The sequence below is a fragment of the Adiantum capillus-veneris genome, chromosome 23 (assembly GCF_014529385.1).
Source record: "Adiantum capillus-veneris isolate H3 chromosome 23, ASM1452938v2, whole genome shotgun sequence".
Classification (NCBI taxonomy): Eukaryota; Viridiplantae; Streptophyta; class Polypodiopsida; order Polypodiales; family Pteridaceae; genus Adiantum; species Adiantum capillus-veneris.
The window spans coordinates 14,960,920-14,984,780 of NC_140953.1; the positions used below are offsets into that span (position 1 = coordinate 14,960,920).

The 23,861-nt window shown below is 45.2% G+C and overlaps 1 protein-coding gene and 1 pseudogene across 2 annotated transcripts in view; one reads left to right on the forward strand and one right to left on the reverse strand.

Annotated features, from left to right (window-relative positions):
• Positions 1-23,861, reverse strand: part of LOC147427448 (protein ZINC INDUCED FACILITATOR 1-like) — a 106,826-nt gene that overhangs the window by 78,698 nt on the left and 4,267 nt on the right. The window lies entirely within an intron of this gene.
• On the forward strand, positions 17,699-20,417 carry LOC147427449 (uncharacterized; annotated as a pseudogene).

Here is a 23,861-nt window from a genome sequence, read left to right on the forward strand (position 1 = left end):
GCGGGAGATCTTCAAGGTATCAAGCCGGAGATGATCAAATGGACGGGAGATTTTACCCATGAGTGGATGTGTGATATGTTCAACCTTGCACTTCAACATGGTATGCCTTATGATTGGAGTACTAATTGGGTTAAGCCTTTGCATAAAGGAGGGGATGTAAAGAATGTAAGCAACTACCGGACTATAATGATTGGGTCTCTTATGGCAAAGTTATTTGGGTGCATAATGGAGATGAAATTGAGTGATTGGGCTGAAGAGAATGACAAGCGTGCAAAGGGACAAGCGGGTTTTCGTCGATGCCATAGCACCATTGATCATCTTGTCACTCTTCGTGTTCTCATGGAGGAAAGTCGGTTGAAAGGCAAGTGATTGTATTGTTGTTTTGTAGACTTTAAGAAAGCCTTTGATATGATTCCACGTAACAATTTGTGGAGAAGGATGGAAGAACTCCAAGTGCCAAGTGAGTTTATGCTTGCGGTTTCTCGAATCTATGAGAAGGTGATTTGTCAATTGCGCATGGGAAGAGAAATTTCAGAAATTTTTGTAAGCACTATTGGGGTTAAACAAGGATGTCCATTGTCACCAACTCTCTTTGGTCTATGCATCGATCAATTGGAACAAATGGTACTTGACTTTATGCAAGAAGAAGGCATTGAAGAGGTCACTATTTGCAATGCAGTAATCATGCTTTTGTTGTATGCGGATGATGTAGTGCTTCTAGCACACACTTTAGAAGATGCACAAAAGCTTATGGTTGTCCTTAAGAACTTTTGCTTGCATAGTGGGATGATTGTAAATGAATCCAAAACAAAGGTTATGCTTGTGAAAACCAACCATAAGGAGAAGCCATGCATTGTGTACAACAACGAGACACTTGAAGTTGTTGAGAGCTTTAAGTACCTTGGCCTTGAGGTTCCATCCAATCACAAGTGGCATGAATGTGCTATGCGTCGTTTGGAAGCGGGAAAGAGAGCATATTATGCATTTGAGAACATGTGTAATGCGGGAAACATCAAGTGTTGGGTTCTCAAGAAGTATCTTCTTGATGCATTGGTGACACCGGTTCTTCTTTATGGAGTTGAAGTGTGGGGCGGGAGCATCTCAAAGTCTACTTGGAAAGAGTTTGAGAATGTCCAAAAGCGTTTTCTTACAAACTTTCTCCAAGTTAAGACACAAACACCATATATGCTCCTACTTCTTGAGTCGGGATCTCTTCCAATTGAGGTTATGGGCATGGAAAGGGTTGTGGAGTACATGATAAAGATGCGTCAAAACCCCTCACATCGACTTCCTACAATTGCATGGGAAGCAAGCAAAAAAGTTCAAAAGACGCATAAAAGCAAGATCTTGAGCACGGGATGGATGCAAGACATAAAGAAGTGGTTTGGGAGATGGGATGCATTACACTTGCTACATGATGCTTCAATTGACTCTCAAGTGAATGAAGCTTTTCTACAACGCCAATGTATTACGGCTTGGGGGAAATCCGGTGGGTCACGCTTCATACATTACACCACCTATATTGCCCCCAACTACAAAACCATGTTCTTCGCTGAGAGAGGAAACCGTACTCACACTTACATGCTTGAGCCTATTCCCTTGTCCGCGATACGCACTATCGCAGCAATTCGGCTTAGCTCCCATTTCCTTCGATGCGAGATAGGGCGTTGGGGAAATGGAGAAGAGTCAAATCGATTGTGCACATTATGCTCACTGCAAGTTCGAGAGTCTGAGTACCACACACTACTAGAGTGCTCAGCTTTTGATCACATCCGAACTTGCTTCTCTCACATTTTCAGCCATAACTTAGACCTACACACTTTCCTCTCCCAGCCAAAGTGTGGGCTCTCCATTGCGACTCTCATCACTACAATTTTGGAGCATCGAGAGTCACTCATCAGTCATACACATACTACATCACATGTAACTTTGGTCCCATAGGTAATATTTGACCTCCGAGGACGATAATAAAATCTATCTATCTATCTCTCTCTCTCTCTCTCTCTCTCTCTCTCTCTCTCTCTCTCTCTCTCTCTCTCTCTCTCTCTCTCTCTCTCTCTCTCTCTCTCTCTCTTTTTTTGGGAAAAATCAGGGCTGTATATTATTGAGTACAATATAATCCCCAGCGGATGCCAAAATAGCCTATCACGTGGGGTGTACAATCTGAATGGAAGGGTGAGAGCCACTATAGTGACAACTCGACTAGAACAATCTCATGGTGGTCTGTGTGATGAGTGGAGGAGAAACCACTGAGGGGGGGCATAATGCCATGTAATCTGGCCACCTGTAAGTGTGAAGAAGAGTGGTGATCGGGCCCAACGCCGAAGGAAGGCAAATCGACGAGCCTCGGCTGCTCTAGATGTACCTGAGGAAGAATACCACTGCCAAATGAGGGTGTGAATGATGTCCAGCCAAATGGTCGTGAGGGTATCCTGAAGGAGCTGTGGTGCTGCACTGAGAATATGAAGACAACGAGCTCTCCAAATATTCCATAGTGTAATGCTAGTGATGACTAAAAAAACTTCATCACGGGTCTGAGGATCTCCCTGCCAAGCGATCTGTGGTAACATAGCCAAAGTCCCTCGCCAATAACCGGTCGAGGTAAGCATAAGAGCTAGATCTGTGTTTGAGCCCTCGTAGAAAAGATGCGGCCCGGGCATCGTCATCAACCATGAGACAAATCCCCAAGTGAGAAATCCATGTTGAACACCGGCTCTGCTAAGTAAAAAGCAAACTGCTAGCCACACTATATGGGAAGAGGAGCATGACCAAAGACAGTGTGCAGGGGACTCAGGTAGTCGCAGAGGACATCGAGTACATAACGGATCATGACTCATAGTAGCTAGCCAAGTCCCAACTGGAAGTCCTACATGTGCAATTATCCACATGAAAAAAGAAATACGATGAGCTGCATGTAAATCCCAGATGGCTAACCAAAATTGCTGTAGATAGGCATGGTCTCTCTCTCTCTCTCTCTCTCTCTCTCTCTCTCTCTCTCTCTCTCTCTATATATATATATATATATAATATATTTATTTATTTATTTATTTATTTATTTATTTATATTTATAATATATATATATATATATATATATATATCAAGTGTACCATACACTTCAGAGTCGAGAGGCAGCAATCTCTTGGAGAGAGATGAGACAGCGAACCCCACCCACGCCTATAGAGGACCCAGCGGTATGGCATGCATATGCAGAGACACTCTATCAAGTGCCAGCTCAACCCCCCCTTCCACACCCGGTGGCTCCCCGACCTACAGCTCCCACTCTCTTTACCATAGATATGGTGAGATGAGGCATTCAGAGTCTACAGCACTGCCACCGAGCCACGGACCACACCGAGCTTCAGGGTGAGCATTTTACATACGCTACACACACTTTTGCTCCATTGATTGCACACGTGTTCAACACGGCATTGGCAGAGGGATTTCCAGAGAGCTGGACTATGCATACTATTGTGCCTTTACATAAGGCTGGAGACCGCATGGATCCAGCCAACTACAGGACTATCATGATTGGTCATATGATGGCCAAGATTTATGGAGCAATTTTAGAGTCAGTTGAGCAAATTTGCAGAGACCGAGGGGCTACGCGCCTCCGAACATGCAAGCTTCAGACGCACATTCTCTACTCTAGACCACATCTTCACTCTCAGATGCCTGATAGAGCAGTCACGAAGCCGAGGGAGACGCATCTACTGTGGCTTTGTGGACTTCCGCAAAGCCTTTGACACAGTCCCCAGAGAGAGACTACTACAGCGACTCATATCTCTTGGGATACCCCCAGACATGATATGAGCCATATATGATTTGTACGAGAGTGTCAGGTAGGGTCAGATGCCAAGGAGGTCTATCAGATAGCATCACTAGCACCATCGGGGTGACACAGGGGTGTCCACTCTCCACTACTCTATTTGATATGTACATAGATGAGATGGAGACCTACATCCGACAAAGAGGAGCAGCAGGCGCTGACCTATCAAGCACTCGGGTACATATTATGCTATATGCTGATGACATTATTTTACTCCCAGAGTCACAGGAGGATCTCCAGCTCCAGATACAGGCTCTAGACTTATTTTGTACACGGAGGAGTGACAGTGAACCTTGGCAAGACCAAGGTTTCGATATTCCACACATCAGGCATTGTTCGAAGGAGATCAGTTTTTCCTTTTGAGGGCAGCCAGATTGAGGTAGTAGAGTCATATGTATACTTTGGCATCACCTTTACAGCCAAGACTGGCCGCTTCTCTATGGCACAAGCAGCCCGAGATCGCACCACGCGAGTGTATGTAGCTCTAGCCATGCTTGAGAGGAGATGCCATCAGACACACTTCCAAGAGCCCCGCACGAAGAGCTAGCTATTTGACACTTTGGTGGCACCGTCTCTTCTATACGCTGCCCCAGTGTGGACCCCAGGATTATCAGAGCAGGCTTGGAGCAGACTCGAGAGGCCACAGATATTACTGCTTGCCCGGATGATCCGGAGCAAGCCATCAGTCCCACATGATATTGTGAGAGCAGAGTTCGGTGCCCCACCCATGGTAGTGGAGGCGCTATTTCAGACAGTGGGATACCTCCACAGGCTGCGAGACATGAGGGCAGATAGACTACTTCGCCTTGCTCTTGAGACCTCCCGCGGGCTAGCAGACTCTGGGGATGAGAGATCATGGTACGCGAGTGTGACTAGGTGGCTTCAGACCATAGTTACTCGGAACGCGGAACGGGAACGGCAACGGGATCCCCGCGGAACGGGGGAACGGCTAGGGGTCCGGAACGGGAACGTCGTGGAACGGGAGGTATAAAAAACACCCAAATAGTGCAATTTTTAGCTCCTTGTGTTTAAATACAAGGAGTATTAGAGTGCTTTGACTCTAATACTCACAAAAAACTCGTTTTGAAGACCATTCAACCTTGCTATGACTAGATGATGAGAGAGAGAGAGAGAGAGAGAGAGAGAGAGAGAGTGAGATGGAGAGGGAGAGATTTGAGAGAGTGGGAGGGAGAGGAAGAGAGCTTGAAGGCTTGAAGCCTTGAGCCTTGAGAGAGTGAGTCTTGAGAGGGAGAGATCTTGAGAGTGAGAGGGAGAGAGCTTGAGCCTTGAGGATTAGCTTGTGAAGAGAAAGGGGGAGGGGGGTGCATTTTATGAGTCCTTGAGGCCTTGCACACTTTCAAAAGAAGCCCAAACATTTACTTCAATTTTTTCAATTTTTGCCAAATTTGTTTGTAGCCGTTGGCCGTTCCAGGGGCATTCCGGAACGGTCCGGGGGCATTTCGGAACGTTCCGGAACGGCCGTTCCGGTTTGCATTGGCCACCCGGAACGTCAGACATTCCGGGACGTTCCGAAACGTTCGGGAAGGGAACTGCCCCCTGGAACGCCGGAACGGGGGCTAGGGGACGTTCCCCGGTAACTATGCTTCAGACATACGGCTACTCTATGGACAGATTGTCTCCCTCACGGTATGATCCAGATGCACCACGCCAGGCCCTCTCACACACTGAGAAGCACACAGTTGTCAGATATGAGCTCATACAGAGGCATGTAGAGCAGACTTGGCTCACACCTTCGCGGCCATTGGCCACGAAGATAATATTACAGAGATCATTTCCTTATGCTCACAGAGGACAGGTTCATACAGAGGTCCCACTACATGGATATATATCTACCACATGGCATGAGGGTAGCCATCGGACAGCTCAGAGTATCATTCCACCAGCTTGAGATTGAGAGCGGCAGAGCAACATGGGTCCCACGCGCGGCCAGGATATGTAGATTATGCAGGCAAGAGGTAGAGTGAGAGAGCCACTTCTAATGTAGATGCCCTCGCGATGCGGAGATCAAATCACGGTCAGTACCCCACTCTATTTGACAGGCCAGAGGTCTCATTACAAACAATGATGACATCATTAGATCAGAGACTACTTGGGAGACTCTTGGTGGAGATGCACCAGCATAGAGAGAGAGCCCTCCAGACGGGGAAAGGTGGAGGATCGGATAGACACACGCCTTACAGACTACTTCCAGGCTAGAGTACCCATGCAACCACAGCCATCCACATATCAGGGGATGACTCTGATACGAGCTGAGGAGGGCTGAGCTAGGCAAAGACCACGACTACCAGGATATCGCTCCAGGGCCTCTCAAAGACACAGACGAGAGGTCCAGGCCATCAGGGATTGACAAACAGCATATATTCAGAGGAGGGCAGAGCAGACACTAGACATGGCAGACATAGCCAGAGTCCTCACATCAGGCTCGCAAATGTACCGTACCAGATACTACACCCTGCCATCACTACTGGATGGAGCTGATGTACCACACCACCACCCTCCCTCCTCCCCTCACTCTCACTACACACATACATGCCTCTTTATGTACACCGGATGTTTTGTTATTACCCGGTCACCCCCACATCTGCACACCGGATGCTTTGTTATTACCCGGTCACTTACCACACTAAACTTTGTACACCGGATGCCATTATTACCCGGTCATTCTGCACATACCAGATATCCAGAGGATATTCACATTTTTGTACATGGATCTGTCTCATAGACCAGTCTTCTTTGGCCTTTTGAAGACGTAAATAAAATCTTTCTTTCTTTCTTTCTTTCTCTCTCCGTGAATTGTATATGCTTTCCATATGGACATGTTATGTATCTCGTCAAACACTAAGATGAATGTGTATATGAATCCCTTTGGTGATCACACATGTGACACATCACACAATCGCATGCATACATATATACATACTTCTTATATATATAGATATATATGTGTGTGTATTTGTGTGTATGTAGACTATATGTAAACATGTAAAACAAAACCTACGTTTCATATTTTTCTTGCTCCGAAACGAAATGTTTCAAAACCTTGAAACCCCGAAATGGTTGAAACCACGAAACGTTTCATGTCACACTGATCTCCACTAACCTCGTAAGTGCCCAATGGTGGGTGTATAACTAGATGCTAACGTATGCTCCCAAACACGACACACACACACATGAGCATACATCATCACAAAGTTCAGGGTGCTAAGTTTCTATCATGACTCCGATGATCAAGGGCGGACTCAGTTGTAACGAAGCCTAGCACTAAAAGAAGCATTAGAATCAACCCAAGTAGTGCTTCTTCTGTGGTGCTTCTTTTGAAAGAGTTTCCATGGCAATCATCTCCCATCGAGGCAATCCACGCATTGAGGTCATACCAACTATGATACGCATATTATAGTTAAAATACACTTCACGTTTTTCCATGTGTAGTATGTAACATTGATTAAAAAAATGTGTACAAATTCTTGAAGCCTAGAAAGTTTACATTAAAAAGTTATGGACAGTCGATATAGGTAAAAGAGTGAGCTCTACTATCTTCAATTAACAGCAAGAGGCTTTTTATGACCTTCCTCCCTCTTATCCCTTGGAAGTTAAGTTTTAGAATTAGCTTTTGAGTTTTGAATCTAGATAATTTGGCTGGTGAAAGTTCAAACTTGAATCTGATCATGAAGATTTGTGTTATGTCATACACATCATCACACATATATCATACCTAACTTAGACCTTTGACTATGCAAGAAAAAAATTTAATAAAAAAAGTCGTTTTTTATTCGAGGTCCTTGAAAAAGACATCTACTTCACAAAATGCCACAAATTATACTTCGACGTATTATACGTATCATCGCATACCTGATCACAAATTGTTCCATGCACATCTAACCCTATGTACATGTGGTGTCAGTTGCAACGCAATGAAATGGTGACAAGATCTAGACTTTACACTTCCATTGATCTTTACTTCTTTCCTTGCTTGATTGTGTGCTACTTAGCACGAGAAATGGTTCCTTTTATTTCCCAATAGAGAGAGATAGAAATGTGTGTGTGTGTTGTGTGGTTCCTTTTATTTCCCAATAGAGAGAGATAGAGATGTGTGTGTGTGTGTTGGGGGGGGGGGGGGGGAGAGAGAGAGAGAGAGAGAGAGAGACCGATGGCGTCCCAACCAACCCTCTCAAGGGCCCCCCACATTATTGCCGATGTGGTATTTGATTTTGATTGCGTAAATAGAATGTAACACGTGCAATACCTCAATTCAAACTCTATTGACTCAAATGGGGAATGTCGCCACGATAACTCTTCAAAAAGAAGTACCTCCGGGCTGATTTGATGCACCTTTGGATCCGTTTTGATGAGGGGTTGTTGATGGCCACCAAGGGGTAGATCTGGGGCTGATTTGCGTTTCCGATGTGAGAGGAAACAAAGGCTAGCTGCAAAAACGTAGCCGATCTGTCACGTACAGCAGGGCTGAAAACGCAGATGATAATGGAGCCGATGATGGACATCAATAAGAGCATTCCATGCGATGAGGGAATGGCCGAGAAGAGGCTCAATGAGTTGCCGAAGTACCGGGCTACAGCAAGGATGTAGCATTAGCAGATCCACCACAATCTCGGAGAGGATATGGGCTGAAAACTGAAAACGCTAGGCTGAATGGCTGATCCAACATGCTCCCGCTCACAATGTTGAGCCGAAAACGCCAAAAGCTGCAATTGCAAAAGGCTACTATGTGACTCATTTAATGAACCGACTCGACTGATTAGTTCCTCTAACCTAGACCTAAGTGCTCGTCATGTCAGATGCCCCCGAAGTGTAATAACAACTATCAAAATGCTTGTACAAACCATCTATACAAGAGGGATCCAAAACTGGAAAACCTAATGTAATGAGCTCATCCGGACATGCAAGTCAAGCAAACAGTCCCACAAATTCGTCGGTACTAATCCTCCTAGGATTATAAACACTCCTATCTAGGGATAGATGGAAAATTGGCTCTAATGTCGATGAAGCATGTCCACATGGCACACAGAGCCATGTGCATGTGACATGTGGACAAGCTGTAGCTCCTATTTCTAGGGATTAGGACAATCAAGGTAGTGTTTTGGCACCCTTGTGAACCTGTATGCACGACATGCATATCCAAGCACTTTAGAGTAGCTGCATACCCTCTGACATGAGCACAACCAGTGTCTGCTAAGTGTAGGCACTAGGGAGTGTTCCCAAACAGCACCATTAGTACCAAGCCTAAATAATAACTGCATTCGAAGCACCTCTTATTAGCACTTCATCAACTTATTAATAAGTGACATATTAGCATCATCAATATGACACTACTTGACCCAAACTTTTGCACCTATATAGGAGACCCTAGGGGTCACCTCTCCAAACATCCAATACCCACGCTACAAGTACCCACAGCACAAGCATCTTCAACGTTTTTCAGCCATCAACCCATCCCCTGCTTCATCAACAAAACCAACCCAGCGCTTTCAGATTTCAATCCTAGCCTCATCGTCAGATCGCAGCACCAAGCATTGTTATCATCTTTATGCGTATGCATTTGTCACAAAAGACGAAAGCGTAAACTACCTTTTAAATGCAATTCATATACTTGAGAATTGGAGAGAGAGAGAGAGAGAGAGAGAGAGAACTTGACGCATCATTAGGGACCAGAAGATAGGCTGGTCCCCCCCCCCCATAAAGAGAATATCTTTATCACTACAGGAGAATCTTTACAAGCACAAGAACGGGGCAAATGCCCGTCCTCCATTCTTTCTTGTCCTTTTTCTGCTTCTGACTGAGAGAGTGAGAGAACTACTCTCTAACTGCTACGGGAAATTTTTCCCCTCTTCAGTGAGATTTTGGAAGCTCTTGCAAGCGAGAGTCTATCTTCCACAAACCTTCTCAGAAGCTCTCAATTAAGAGAGTCTATCTTCCGCTAATTGGTCATCTTCATACTTAGTCATTCTTGTAATAAACAAGAGGGAGTGAAAACACACAAAACACACACATATGCTTGCTGTAATTTTTTTGCACATACCTTGAAATTGTTACATGTGCACGTTCCAATACCGCAATGGAGACCTTTTTCGCGATGGAATTGCACCAAACTTTGCGTATACGTAGGGTAGGTAGAGAAGAAAGAGATTCTGTGAATGCTTTGCTGAAATTCACCCTGATAGAGGTGATTAGGGGCTGAAAACAGAGAATTTACAGTCACTACACTCGAGAAAGAGAGCATAGGTTGCAACTTTTCGCGACAACTTCTAGAGAATGTGGCTATGGCTATGGCTATGAGAGCCCTTGTTCTAAACTATGGGAGCTCAAAGCTACCAGATAGGTCCAAGGGGTTGCTCTCAAGCTTCAATGGAGAGCTCCATCGGATAAAGCATTGTAAGGATTCTAGGTACTAATCCTTAATTAAGTACTTAAACTCATGATTAAGACTTAAGAAACTTGAACTGAACTCAGAAACAAGACTTAGAAGACTCCGTGTTGATTGATTGAATGTGTGATACAAGGGCTCCTTATATAGGAGACGAAGAGACACAAATGAAAAGACCTCCCCTGGCGAAGAGACATGTCTTTCGACATAAAGACACATCCTTTCGGCGAAGAGCTGCAACCATTGGACGAAGAGTCGCACCCGTAGAGCGAAGCGGTGTGACCAATCGTCGAAGGGGTGTGGCTTTTGACAAAGAGACGTCTTTTGGGCGAAGGGGTGTGGCCATCCAAGTGCAGGGATCCTCCTTGGCATGGCACTTCACGTATCTACAACTAGGAGTAGATGTAATATTGTTAACATAGTCACAATCGTGACATTCCCTCCCATTTAAAATAAGAGCTTGTGTCAAAGAAATGACTTCTGATGTTGATAGAACATTGGAAAAGCATTGAATCTTTGAAAATTTTCAATCTTTGAGTTATCGAAAACTTTTGTCTTGAACCTTTGCTTCTTGCGAAACCTTTTTGCTTTCATTGCTAAATCCCATGTCATTGCATTGTTCAAATTCTTTTTGGAAGAATCTGGCTTAATCAGGTTAAGTGCAACAAGAGATTGATCTTTAAAATTCTTCATGCGATGTAAGATTTCTAGTTCAAAATCTTAACTGCGAAATATTTGGGGAAGAGGAAATCTTCTCCCAAAGATTTCCTCTTCAAATGGAGTAACTTCAACTTTATGAATCACTGGAGAGGATTTTGGCTTGAGACTGTAATCATCTTCCAATAATGAATCCCATCATTCTTCACAGTCATCTTCAAAAACGGTCACTTCATGACTTGCAATTGGCATATCCTCATCCAACAAAGAATCAAAGAAAGCATAGTCGTCTTCAGACTCAGAAGTTGCAACTATGTGCTTATCTTTGTCTAATAACGAAGTATCACTTGGAAAAAACTTCTTCATCAATAATAATTTCTGCATCTGCATCGAAGATCATATTCGTTTCATAATCCATTGTATTATGTTGTTTGACTTTTAAGAGGCTTGAATCACTCGTTCTACATGATAAAGCCCGTGTAAAATGGGTTCACGTCCATCTTTAAACAAATTGATAGTATGTCCTCGAAAGCTAATTGCTGATCATATTGAAATAACCAATGCTGACCAAGAATCATGTCGTAATAAGATAGAGACATGACTTAGAAATTTAATTGATCTACATAAGTTTGAATAAGATAGAGGCATGACTTCGAAATCCAATTGATCTGCATACGCTTGAATACCGAACTGCAATTGTCGAACTCTCTAATCATAAGTCAAAATTGATCCATCTGCTAATTCCACATCATATAAGTGAGATGTCTTCTAAGTTGATAAGCCAAGCTGTTGAACTATTTGAGTGCTGACGAAATTATTCGAACATCTGCTGTCCACCAAAACATTTATGGAGCGACCATTGAGAGTTCCAAGAAGACTCGAAACTTGCTTTGAAAGAGGCTCCAAAATTGAAGAACCACACTGAGCATACTTCATAAGAATAGTCGTATCCTCTGAGACACGAATTGTATTGACCACAGCTTTTCCTTTATCCTTAGCATAATCTGGTTGTTCAAAATTCGATGATGTTTCCGCGTTGGAATTTCTTTTCAAATTGGACGGACTTGGTCTCTTTGGACATTGATACCATCTATGGTCACCACCGCAAATTGTACATAATCCTTCCTTCTTTAAAGTCGAAGATGCATTTGACGAAGAGCCTTGCCGAGTATTGCAATGTCAATCTTGAGAAAAAATCACGTCCTTACCACGATCAAGTGGAGGAACAATTGAAGAAGATCTGCTTTGAGATTGTCGATCTTGAGAATAGAACCTTGCAGTTGAATAAGGTGTTGTAGCTTGTTGTCTGAACTGAGACTGATGTTGCTGACTTTGGCTATAGCTGTCTCTGCGATCGCACTGTGAAAAGCGAGCGCTATTTGAAGATCTGGCACCACGGAGAAAATTCCGTGTAGAGCGCCGATTATCGCCAAGACGCTCCACATAGGCAATTTGCAGCATCCAAGGTGGTAGGGTTGTATTTGTGTACATCGTCCTTCACATTGGGTTCCAATACGTCGACAAAGCTGTAAAGTTTATCAGAGGGACTAACGGTCTCCATCTCCAGAGTTAATCTTTGGAACTCTGTGATGGACGCAGCCAATGAACGTGTGGCTCAGGCGGGGAAGAGAGGAGCGGGCATGAAAATCCGCATTGGCAGGCTCGAACGCCTTGCGAATAGCACGTCGGAATTTATCCCAAGGTGTGTGTTTACCATCAGCAACCCGTCGTTGCCACCAAAGAAATGATGTGTCCTTGAGCAAAGAACTAGCAAGTGCAACTTTTTTACTCTCGACCAAATCCATGTTGGACAAGTAGACCTCCATTTTGAATAGCCATTGGTCCAACACGCGCTTGTCGCGGCGACCATTATACGGTTCTAACAGTTTAACATCAAGCTTCTTCTTCTATGCAGCATTAAAAATTTTATAAAGTAATTGAAGTTCGCGATTGTCTACCTCTTCAGTTGGATCTGGTTGGTTTGGTTCGTCCACCACTGAAGCTTTGGAAGAAGGTGTTGAATCAACATGTGTAGTCCGAGAAGTTGTAGGACGATTCCGAGAAGTATTTTACGTTTGCATCTGATCCAAACGACTTTGAAGTCATGCAAGACTAGTGGAAAGTGTGGCCATCTGCTCTTTGATGAGAGTAAACGCATCATCAAATTGACCACCTCCGTCTTGCAAATTCGGCATGGTTACGTCTCAAAGGGAACTCGAGTAGATGCAAGAGCAGGTTTCGGAACGGTACTTGAAACCGGCCTGTTCAATCCAAAAAGGGCGGTAGACTTTACTTTAAACCTTGATTTAGCTTTCACCCATTATTAGTCGTCTATTTTACTTGTATTTTCAAGACACAACAAAGGGGAGAGGGATACAGGCTGCTAGATTGCACCTGTATGAGTAGACAGACACCAGATTGGCCCCTAACTTAGGCGCCCCTTTCGGTATTTCTTTATTGTTCAAAAGAGGGAATAAACGCTGTGGTTCCTACAAGCTGCCCCGCACAAACTCGGCTGAATTTCCACTGTTCCAGCCCGATTTCGGCAGCATAACTGTACTAGAACCCTTCACGGTCAGTATTCCCACGCATTGACTAACTTTCCCGACGCATACGGGCACTTTCCAAAACCTGGCGAGAATCTGCAGCACGCTGAATTCTCTGTTTTCAGCCCTGAAAATGCTCCAGATCGCCTGTACAGCGGTCCCCTTGCGTCCCCGAACCTCCTGGGGGTATTAGGGTCCGTTTAGGGCCAAAACCCTAAACCTGCAAAAATACACAGCAGGCTGTAATTCACTGTTTCGGGCTCCGTTCCGCGTGCCGGTCGCATCCCTAGCAAGTCCTCGAGCTCCCGCACCTGTAGGGCTACTTGCCCTTTGAAACGGACGAGATTTCTGGCGTGAAACCTCTCCGAATTCACCTGTACCTGCGGGGGGATTAGCCGCTAGCTAATCCAGTACCTGTGCAAGAGGCTCTTGCCTCGGCAATCGCGCATGAACCCACACAACTGTACATTGGTCAAATGAAGAGCCCACTAGAGGGGCATAACATACTGCCAAAGGGGAGAGAGAGGGCAGTGCGTAGCGTGCAGGGCATCACTCCTGGCACCGCACTGTGCATAAGAGGGAAAGCAAGCACTCCATAGCTCTTAACCTGTGACAGAGACTTGCAAAATGAGCCTCCCAGCTATAAATCACGTTTTTGCCTTCTCTATAAGTAGTAAACTGGCCTCAGAGTGCCAAGTGTCACTCATTTGTGCATTTTCCCGCTTTAGACCCTCGGGTCTAAAAATATCTCACCTGCAGCCTCTGTTGACTTGGCCACAGAGTAACAAAATGAGCCCCATGTCAAACTGCACGTAATGACGCGAAGACATTTTCAGGTCCCAAAATAGCAGTTCCCTAAATTTTAGGAGATGCTGCCATTATATCTTTCTAGGTCATCCGACCCTCTTTGTACACTGTGGCCACATCCAAAACTGAAATGTAGCCTCTGTAGCAAAGGATTCCACTTTGGCTAGTCAATGACCCCACTTGGCTAACCATAGTCCTTGTCCAACCTTAGTGCTCTCTTGCCCTCAGGCCTGGACTCCCTCTGGACAGTTCCACACTAGCTATGCAATGCAGGGCAGTTAGATTTCCCGAGGGGTGTTTTCAAAAAGTGAAAGTAAATAGATAATAAGAAAGAAATCAACAAAAAGGATAGATAGTAGTCACACGCTGGTGACAGTACTCCGAGAACAAGAATTATGTCTGGAACGGTTTCGGGCTCTGGATTGTCTGGAATGACAATGACTTGTCACCTCCTGTGCAGGGAGAGAATTCTCCGATAGTTCAACGGGAGGCTGCCAGAAAGTTAGTGTTGGACGAAAGAGGCAACGCATAGGGATGGACAGGCAGCGCACATAGTTGGTAGCATATCCATTCGTTGGAGTGCTAGTTTATTGGGAAAAAAAATTAAGTGTCCACACCATAGAAAATTGGTCCAAGCAATTTGAAGGTGTTTAATAAATTAAGCCATATGGCTGCCATGGTAACGAGCCCAATTAAATACAAAAGTCCAACGTAGCATGAAAAGACAGGCAGCGAGACTGAAACGATGGGGATGAAACGTCGCGCACTTGTATGGAAAGGCCAAATGGAGGCGACCTTTGGGGGAAAGGGTGTCAGCAAAGATGTGCCAGCAAGTGGGTGGCAGACAACGAGTGGATGGCTGGCCAGTTTAAATGAAAACCTTCCACTGGTTAGTAGCTGTCCTTTTTTTTTTTTTTAACACCCTACGCTGCGTAGAGAAATCACCAGCGTGGACTTTAATTTACAAAGGCTGCTAGCGTAGGCTGTTTTACAAAGGGCTGCCAACATTTAGAAGCAGCGATAGGTGAATAGCCACCAGGCGGAAGGGTATGCGAGACGAAGGGGCATACGCCAGGGCCGGGAATAGCAAGGGGGTGCGACCCTTCATCGACAAGAGGTGCAACCCGTTGACGCGAAGAGACACCACTTGATGAAGAGACATACGTCAGGAATTACAACAGGTATGTCGTATACACACATAACCTTCTCTAGAGTTATTTATTTATGTATTTATAAAAGAGGGTTTTTGTCACGTGACACATCCAACCCTATGTGTCCGTGGACAAGCTACAGCATGATCAAGGTTCAGTCAATCCAATCAGTCTAGATTTAGAAGTGATTTGACACTTTTGTGAGTCTGTTCGCAGACCGTGCATGCCCAATCACTTAGTGTAGATGCATATCCTCTATTTGCACACAGCATGATCATAAGCATTTCCATCAGAATCCTTCAAGGGAATTTTCCATAGAAACAGGGACGGGAGACGCGGCCCTTTTATGCGGGGACGGGACAGGGGACGTCGAGACGGAGATGTGAGTCTGTTCGCAGACCGTGCATGCCCAATCACTTAGTGTAGATGCATATCCTCTGGTTGCACACAGCATGATGATAAGCATTCCCATCAGAATCCATCAGAATCCTTCAGGGGAATTTTCCATAGAAACAGGGAACGGGGGGACGCGGCCCTTTTATGCGAGGACGGGACGAGGGACGAGGGACGGAGAAGGGGACCCCTTTTTGGGAGGTGGGGACGTCCCTCACAAGGGACAGGTAAGGGGACGGGTCCCGAGACGCGGGTCCCCGGTGACCAACTCAGATGGGACACAGACAAGGGACGGCGGGCTGCAACCATTCAAAATTCAAACAGTTTTTAAGCGCCCACTTTTTGGGAGGGTTTTCAAATTTCAAAAGCACCCTTTTGGGGGGAATTTCAAATTTCAAAATCCCACTTTTGGGGGGCCTTTCAAATTTAAAAATGCAAAGTTCAAACCCCCATTTTGGGGGCGAGCTCTTTCTACTTAAGAGCACCCACTTCCAAGCCTCGAGGCTCATAGCCTCATAGTTCTACTATCATACCCAAGCCTCAAGGCTCAAGGCCACTTCCTTGAAGACTTGAAGTTCCCATTGAAGTTTCTCTCTCTCTCTCTCTCTCTCTCTCTCTCTCTCTCTCTCTCTCTCTCTCTCTGAAACCGGCCTGTTCAATCCAAAAAGGGCGGTAGACTTTACTTCAAACCTTAATTTAGCTTTCACTCATTATTAGTCGTCTATTCTACCTATACTTTCAAGACACAACACGGGGGAAAGGGATACAGGCTGCTAGAATGCACCTGTATGAGAAGACCGACACCAGATTGGCCCCTAACTTGGGCGCCCCTTTCGGTATTTCTTTATTGTTTAAAAGAGGGAATAAACGTTGTGGTTCCCTACAAGCTGCCCCGCACAAACTTGGCTGAATTTCAACTGTTCCGGCCCGATTTCGGCAACATAACTGTACTAGGACCCTTCACAATCAGTATTCCCACGCATTGAATGACCTTCCCGACGCATACGGGCACTTTGCAAAACCTGGTGAGAATCTGCAGCACGCTGAGTTCTCTGTTTTCAGCCCTGAAAATGCACCAGATCACCTATATACAGCAGTCCCCTCGCGTCCCCGAACCTCCTGGAGGTATTAGGGACCGTTTAGGGCCAAAACCCTAAACCTCCAAAAATACACAGCAGGTTGTAATTTACTGTTTCGGGCTCCGTTTCGCGTGCCGGTCGCATCCGTAGCAAGTCCTCGAGCTCCCGCACCTGTAGGGCTACTTGCCCTTTGAATCGGACGAGATTTCTGGCGTGAAACCTCTCCGAATTCACCTGTACCTGCGGGGGGGATTAGTCGCTAGTTAATCTAGTACCTGTGCAAGAGGCTCTTGCCTCGGCAATCGCGCATGAACCCACACAACTGTACATTGGTCAATTGAAAAGCCGGGGAGAGAGAGGGCAGTGCGTAGCGTGCAGGGCATCACTCCTGGCACCGCATTGTACATAAGAGGGAAAGCAAGCACTCCATAGCTCTTAACCTGTGTCAAAAACTGAAAATGAGCCTCTCCCAACTTAAAATTCAGCGCCACTTCTTATTGCATGAGGAAAGTGCACCAAAAGGTGCCACTTGGCACATTTACAAGCATTTTCCCGTTTCGGGGTTGCTGCCTAAAAATCTCCCAACCGGTTGCCCAATTGACTTCACGGCAGAGTAAGAAAATGTTCTCCTTGTCATTCCGGAGGTAATGATGCAAACACATTTTCAGGTCCCAAAATAGCAATTCCCTAAATTTTAAAAGATGCTGCCATTGTATCTTTCTAGGTCATTCAATGCGTGGGAATACTGACTTTGAAGGGTCCTAGTACTCTCTCCCCCATCAAGCTTTCTCCTACTCCTCTTTCCTTCTCTTCAACCCTTCTCTAATATTTATCATCAATGGCATCTCAAGATGGATCCCAAGCTTCTCTAAGCCCTCCTCCTTCTCCTTCCTCCGGCCTCGCCGCCGCTTCTCAACCCCCTTCCTCCGCTGACTTCACATGGACATGGTGGAATGAGGTGATTGCTCCCAAGTCCAGTGTTGGAGGTGGAAGCAAGCTGTGGAAGTGCCGCCGTTGTGGCTACGAGCGCAATGGTTCCGTGAGGAAGTTGCGCGCTCGCTTCCTTCACGAAAAAGGACATCAAGTTCAATTTTACTCGCAAACCGGCTCGAAAGAGGAGAAGCAAAAGCTCCTGAACCTTGAGAAGACCCTTGCGGATATAAAAGAAGATAAGAAGAATCGTACCAAGCGTCGCACGGTGAATCCAAGGGAGATGACCACAGCGGCTTTCATCCGAGCATCGGCATCCCCTTCTTCAGCATCATTTTGTGCATCAACCGGCACCAACGGTGACTGTCCACCTCCACTCTCTACCAACCCTTCATCGTCATCTGTCCCTCATTTTCGTCCACCCAAGCGGCAAGCAACTCTTGGAGATAGTTGGAAATCAACTTTGAAAGAGGAGGTAGATGTCGCCGTAGCAAGATTTTTCTACCACCACCATATTGCTTTCAATGCAGCACGGTAAGCCAAGCTAAGCTTTAATCATTTAGTTTATACAATGTATATCACTCAAGTCTCATTTCACTTTTTTTTTGACATAAAAGATCTCAATATTTTAAAGAAATTGCACGGAAGATTGGAGGGTTTGGATCCACATATGTCTCTCTCTCTTCGGAGAGCTTGCGCACCACTCTTCTTAAGAGAAAGAAAATCATGGTGGAGGCGGCATGTGCATCCACAAGGGCTTCATGGAAGAAGAATGGGGTATCTCTCATTGTGGATGGGTGGAGTGATACCCGTCGCCGCTCCATTCATGGCGTGGTGGCATATTCTCGGGGGGAGATGTATTTCATTGACTCCCATGATGCATAGGGGACCGGGAGAGTGCGCAAGTACTTGCATCGGAGGTGGCGCTTACCATTGAGAAGGTGGGAAAGCATGATGTCATTGCCATCGTCACCGATGGAGAAAATAGCAATCGTGCCGTCGGAGCCATCATCGAATCCCTTTATCCAAAAACCACGGTCACATATTGGATGCATGGCTCATTGCCTCAACAATCTTCTCAAAGATATAGGCGCCTTAAAATGGATTTCCCCCGTCATTGAGCATGCGAATTCAATGGTGACTTTTATCAATAATCATCAAAAGGTAACCATTAAGTGTTAACCAATCTTATTTCACTTCGAATCTAATTTCAATATGGAAGGCCAATTCTCGTTTTGAATGTTGAAACTTGATTTTTCTAAATAGGTGAGGGCTGAATTTTCAAAGAGGTCAAAGCTAGCTCTTCTCAAATACTCGGAGACTCGCTTCACCTACAACTTTATTATGCTCCATCGCTTGAGTTCATGTAGTGGGGCATTGAGGAGACACTTCATTAGTGATGAGTTCTTGACAATGCCCGAGTCAAAAAGTGTCAACGGAGTGGCATGCCGAGCACGGGCCGACATGCCGGAATGGTGGGAAGAAGTACAGACAATCTCCAAAATGGTGAAGCCTATCATCCACCTCTTGTGGGTGTTGGATTCCATGAAGCCTTGCATTGGCAAGATATATGAGACCATGGACACCATGATTGACTCTCTTGAAAAACTTGTGACCGACCCCGATAGGTATTCACGTCGCACGAGTCACTTTTAAGTTTTCCCTATGCTTTACAAGTTTACTCGCTTGAGTTTTAACTTTGTTTTGAATCTTCATAACGTAGGTACGAGGAGATCCAAGAATTGTGTGAGTCAAGGTGGAATGCCTACCATTCTCCTCTTCATGCGGCCGCTTATGTAGTGGATCCACAATTCCAACAAGAGAACCAATGGAAGGACAAAGAGGTGATGAATGGTTGGCAAACCATCCTTGCGCGCCTTGTGCCCGACCCAAAGGAAAGGACCGAGATTCGGAGGCAAATCAATGTCTACAGGAATGGAAAGGGAGAAATTTGTCACATGCCCGATGCACAACCATCTCGCTTTGAGATGGGGAGTGCTCTTTGGTGGGAGGAGTTTGGGGCGGGATTGGGCGGTTTACAGGATTTGGCTATTCGCATTCTTAGCCAAGCATGCACTACGAGTTGCTTGGAGCAACTTTGGAGTGTGTATGCTCATGTAGTCTCAAAGAAGTGGAATCGTCTTGATGTACAGAGAGCTAATGATCTCATATATGTCTCATCAAATTTGAAGATGCTTTCCAAGTCAGATCAAAGTGATGATTTCGCGGAGTGGACACTTGCTGAGGATGATCCTATCCCAGAGACACAGATAGATGCAGAGGTGCCAGAGGCAGAGATTCAGACAACACCACTTGACTTAAGGATGATTTTTTGGATCAAATGGACTATGCAGAGCCAATTGACATTCAGTTGGCACCATGGGCCAACATGTAGAGTCTAGAGTCTAGACCTCTTGAGTCTCGAGTCTCGAGTCTCGACTCTTGACTCGAGTCCTTCCCTTTTTGACTCCCATTTATGCTAAACTCTACTTATCCACTCTTCACTTGTACATCATTATGTTTTGCCCCTTGGCGAGGATGATTGATGCTTGATAACCATACCAATGGTGTACTGTGTCGCGCACGCCGCACGCCCTTTGTTATATTTTGGTGTTATGTAATATGAATGCAAAAACCACTTTTTCTTTGCAATCTTGTGCTCTTGTGCTCTTAGTGTTCACTATTGTCTCAGTATTAAATTTGCAAAGAATTAGTGTTTTTTAAAGCGCGTCCCCCGTCCCCTGTTTTGCCACGTCCCCGTCCCCGGGACCCGCCACGTCCCGAGACCTGTCCCCATCCCCATGTGACTATGGAATTTTCCATTGCATTTAACCTATTTTCCCTATTTTTAACATTTTTCACTTATTATTTTTAAGTGACTTTTTGTTGGAAAGTAGGTAGGGCAATTTTGCTAAGTTTGTATATAAGAAAACCAGAGCTAGCACTTTCTGGCAGAAGAGGTAGCAAGAGCACACGCTCAACAAGCAACTTCTCAACAGAACCCCCAAGAGGCCTAGCGTTTTTGCTCCACAGCATCAACCTAGCGTTTTGGACCAGATCAGCCAGTGTTTTTGGATCTTGCATATTCTTGGCGATAGCAAGAAGCAGATCAGCCTAGCGTTTCGCATTTGCAGAACATCCGACGACAGTAGAACCATTTTCAGCCCTAGCGTTTTTTATTTGCAGATCAACCCCAGCGTTCTACAGATTCACCGCGACGGAACACCAAGAAGCATCAGCGTTTTCAGTTTTCAGCCCTTAAGACACCGCAGATCAAGTCCCGAGCCTCGCAGATCTCACCTCCCCGCAGCAGATCCTCGCCGCGCGGTCATTTTCCGCAAGGTTTACAGTTTCAGCCTGGAAAACGCAGATTTCAGCATCTGCGTTTTCAGCGTGTCATTGTCACATCGTCGTCAACAACATCGTCATCGACATAGAGTCAGAATTCAGCAGATACAAGATCTGCAGATTTCAGCCCTTAGCGTTTTCAGATTTCAGACCGTCTCGTCGTCGTCGACGTCGTCGGTAAGTCCAAGCATTGTAGAGATTCGTGCAATCAATAGTATACCACTCTCGCCGACGAGAGTGGGGCCTTCGGAGGAGGGTTTTACAACGTCTCTAGTGTTGTATTCTCTTCTCTCTCTATCTCTCAATCTCATACATTTGCACGCACAGTGTCCATTCACTTTGTTTGTGATCATAGCATTCTCTCATTAAGAACGGAAGGCTCTCTCTTCCATAAGAACAAAAGGAACCTTGAGCACAGTTCGGAGCACTCATCTTGAGCCAAGTTCAAACATTCATTCCGTTGCACCTAGCATTGGTATCAGAGCTTTGACAGTGTTCTGTATCACTCAAGGAAAGAACCACAAGAACCACAAGATTTTTTTTTGCTTATTGCGGTCGCACGAACAAGTTCACTTGATCGTGTTGATTCCTAATCGTATTTTTGAAGAGTGACAGGAATCCCAACAAAGAAGGGCTTGTCCAGCCTCCCCTTGTGCCTCTTTTCACTCATTGAGAGCGGACCGTGAACTTAGCGGCCGGCCAATCGAAGTGAGGTGGGAAAAAGCAACCTTAGTGTGAGCGCAAAGCCGCCAAGGGGTGCGCCTGCGGAAAAGAGTAGAACTCGTGTGAAGAGAAGATCCTTCTCAAACACAGATTGCAAGCGAAAGAAAACTTCAAGACCCTCAAGAACCCAAGTTCCTTGTCAACTTCAGAACCCACGACCACAAGAACTCACAAGAACCCACAACTTCAGAATGGTCATCACTCGAAGCGGAATGGATGCTTCGCTTAGAGGTGATAAGCATGAGAGAGACGAAGAAGAATTTTCCCCACCAGGAGGTTTTTGCGACCCTCCCCCTTCCCCATCTACATCAAGGATTGCACTAACTCTTATGGAGGCTTTGGACCAGATGTTTATGGAAAGGAAGTTAGAACGCGAAGCAAGACAAGCAGAAAGAATGGCAGAATTTGATCGTGAATGCAAAGAAAGAATGGCAGAAATGGAACGCAGACACGTCGAAAGAAGTGCAGAAAGAAAAGCAGAAATGGAGCGCAAACACCAAGAAAGAATGGCAACCGCCGTCAAAGGAAAGAGCGACCAACACATGGAAGAGTTCTTGCCACTCTTTTCTCAAGTTCAGGCACAGATGCAAGAGATCCGGAAAAAGAAGACTCTCAGTCTCTTCTTCTCCAAAGCATGACACGCAGGATTTGCATGATTATGAGAAGTAAGATGAATTGAATGATAATGATGAGCATGATGATTTGAATGCCAATGATAAGCATGATGATTTGGATGATAATGTTAAGCATGATGATTTGCATGATCACGATGTGATTTCTCACAAACATGATGATTTGCATGAAGATGACGTGATTGTTCACAAAGATGATGAGTTAGTTGATGCTTTTTCTAGCGAAGCTAACCTCATTGCAGATTCGGTCAGTCACGAAGAACCGATCTTGGCTCTCGAGCCTGGGTCGAACGAACCCCTTCAGGAAGAACCGATCTTGGCTCTCGAGCCTAGGTCCAAAGAACCCTCACAGGAAGTACTATGTGTTCGAATGATTCGTCAGCACGCATTGAACGAGTGTTTCATTCGTGATCGTTGACTGTATTTTAGTGAGTGTCTTTCTGTGATCCCTTTTCCTAGGCATGACATATTGTATGTTGAGCACGTTTCGCTCATGAATGAGCACGGATGTATGCGGATTTTTCATGAAAAGCTAAAAAGTATGCATTCAAGGAAGTCACATTTCATGTCTCTTCCTTGGCATGACACATTCGATCTCATTGTTTGCGTGTGTGTGTGGTGAACGGTTTGGCACTCCGTCTATTTGTTTATCTACATTGCATGCACAGTCTTTGAGGAAGACAAGATTTTTTCCAATCACTTTACATGGAATAGGTATGTTCATGGTTTGGTGTTGAAAGTGGTTTCAGGAATTTTCAGCCATAGAGAAGAGGAAAGAAGCATGACTCTCGACGGAGTTGAAGCATCGAAGGAGCCACAAAAGACTCTCTTTCGGCGCGGCCCAAAGAAGCGTTGCAGACCTTTATGAAGTTCAAGTATCGCACGACCCACACATCAGAGTGAGCCGGTGAAGAGTCCCTTCCAGGATTCCGAATGCTATTGGCGATCTCCCTCGACGCCATACACTTCGGTACCAGTACCTCGCTTTGAAAAGGAGGGGATGTCACGTGACACATCCAACCCTATGTGTCCGTGGACAAGCTACAGCATGCTCAGGGTTCAGTCAGTCCAGTCAATCTAGATTTAGAAGTGATCTGGCACTTTTGTGAGTCTGTTCATAGTCCGTGCATGCCCAGTCACTTAGTGTAGATGCATATCCTCTGGTTGCACACAACATGATCATAAGCATTCCCATCAAAATCCTTCAAGGAAATTTTTCAGTGCATTTAACCTATTTTTTCTATTTTTGACATTTTTTCACTTATTATTTTTAAGTGACTTTTGTTGGAAAGTAGGTAGGGCAATTTTGCTAAGTTTGTATATAAGAAAACCAGAGCTAGCACTTTCTGGCAAAAGAGGCAACAGGAG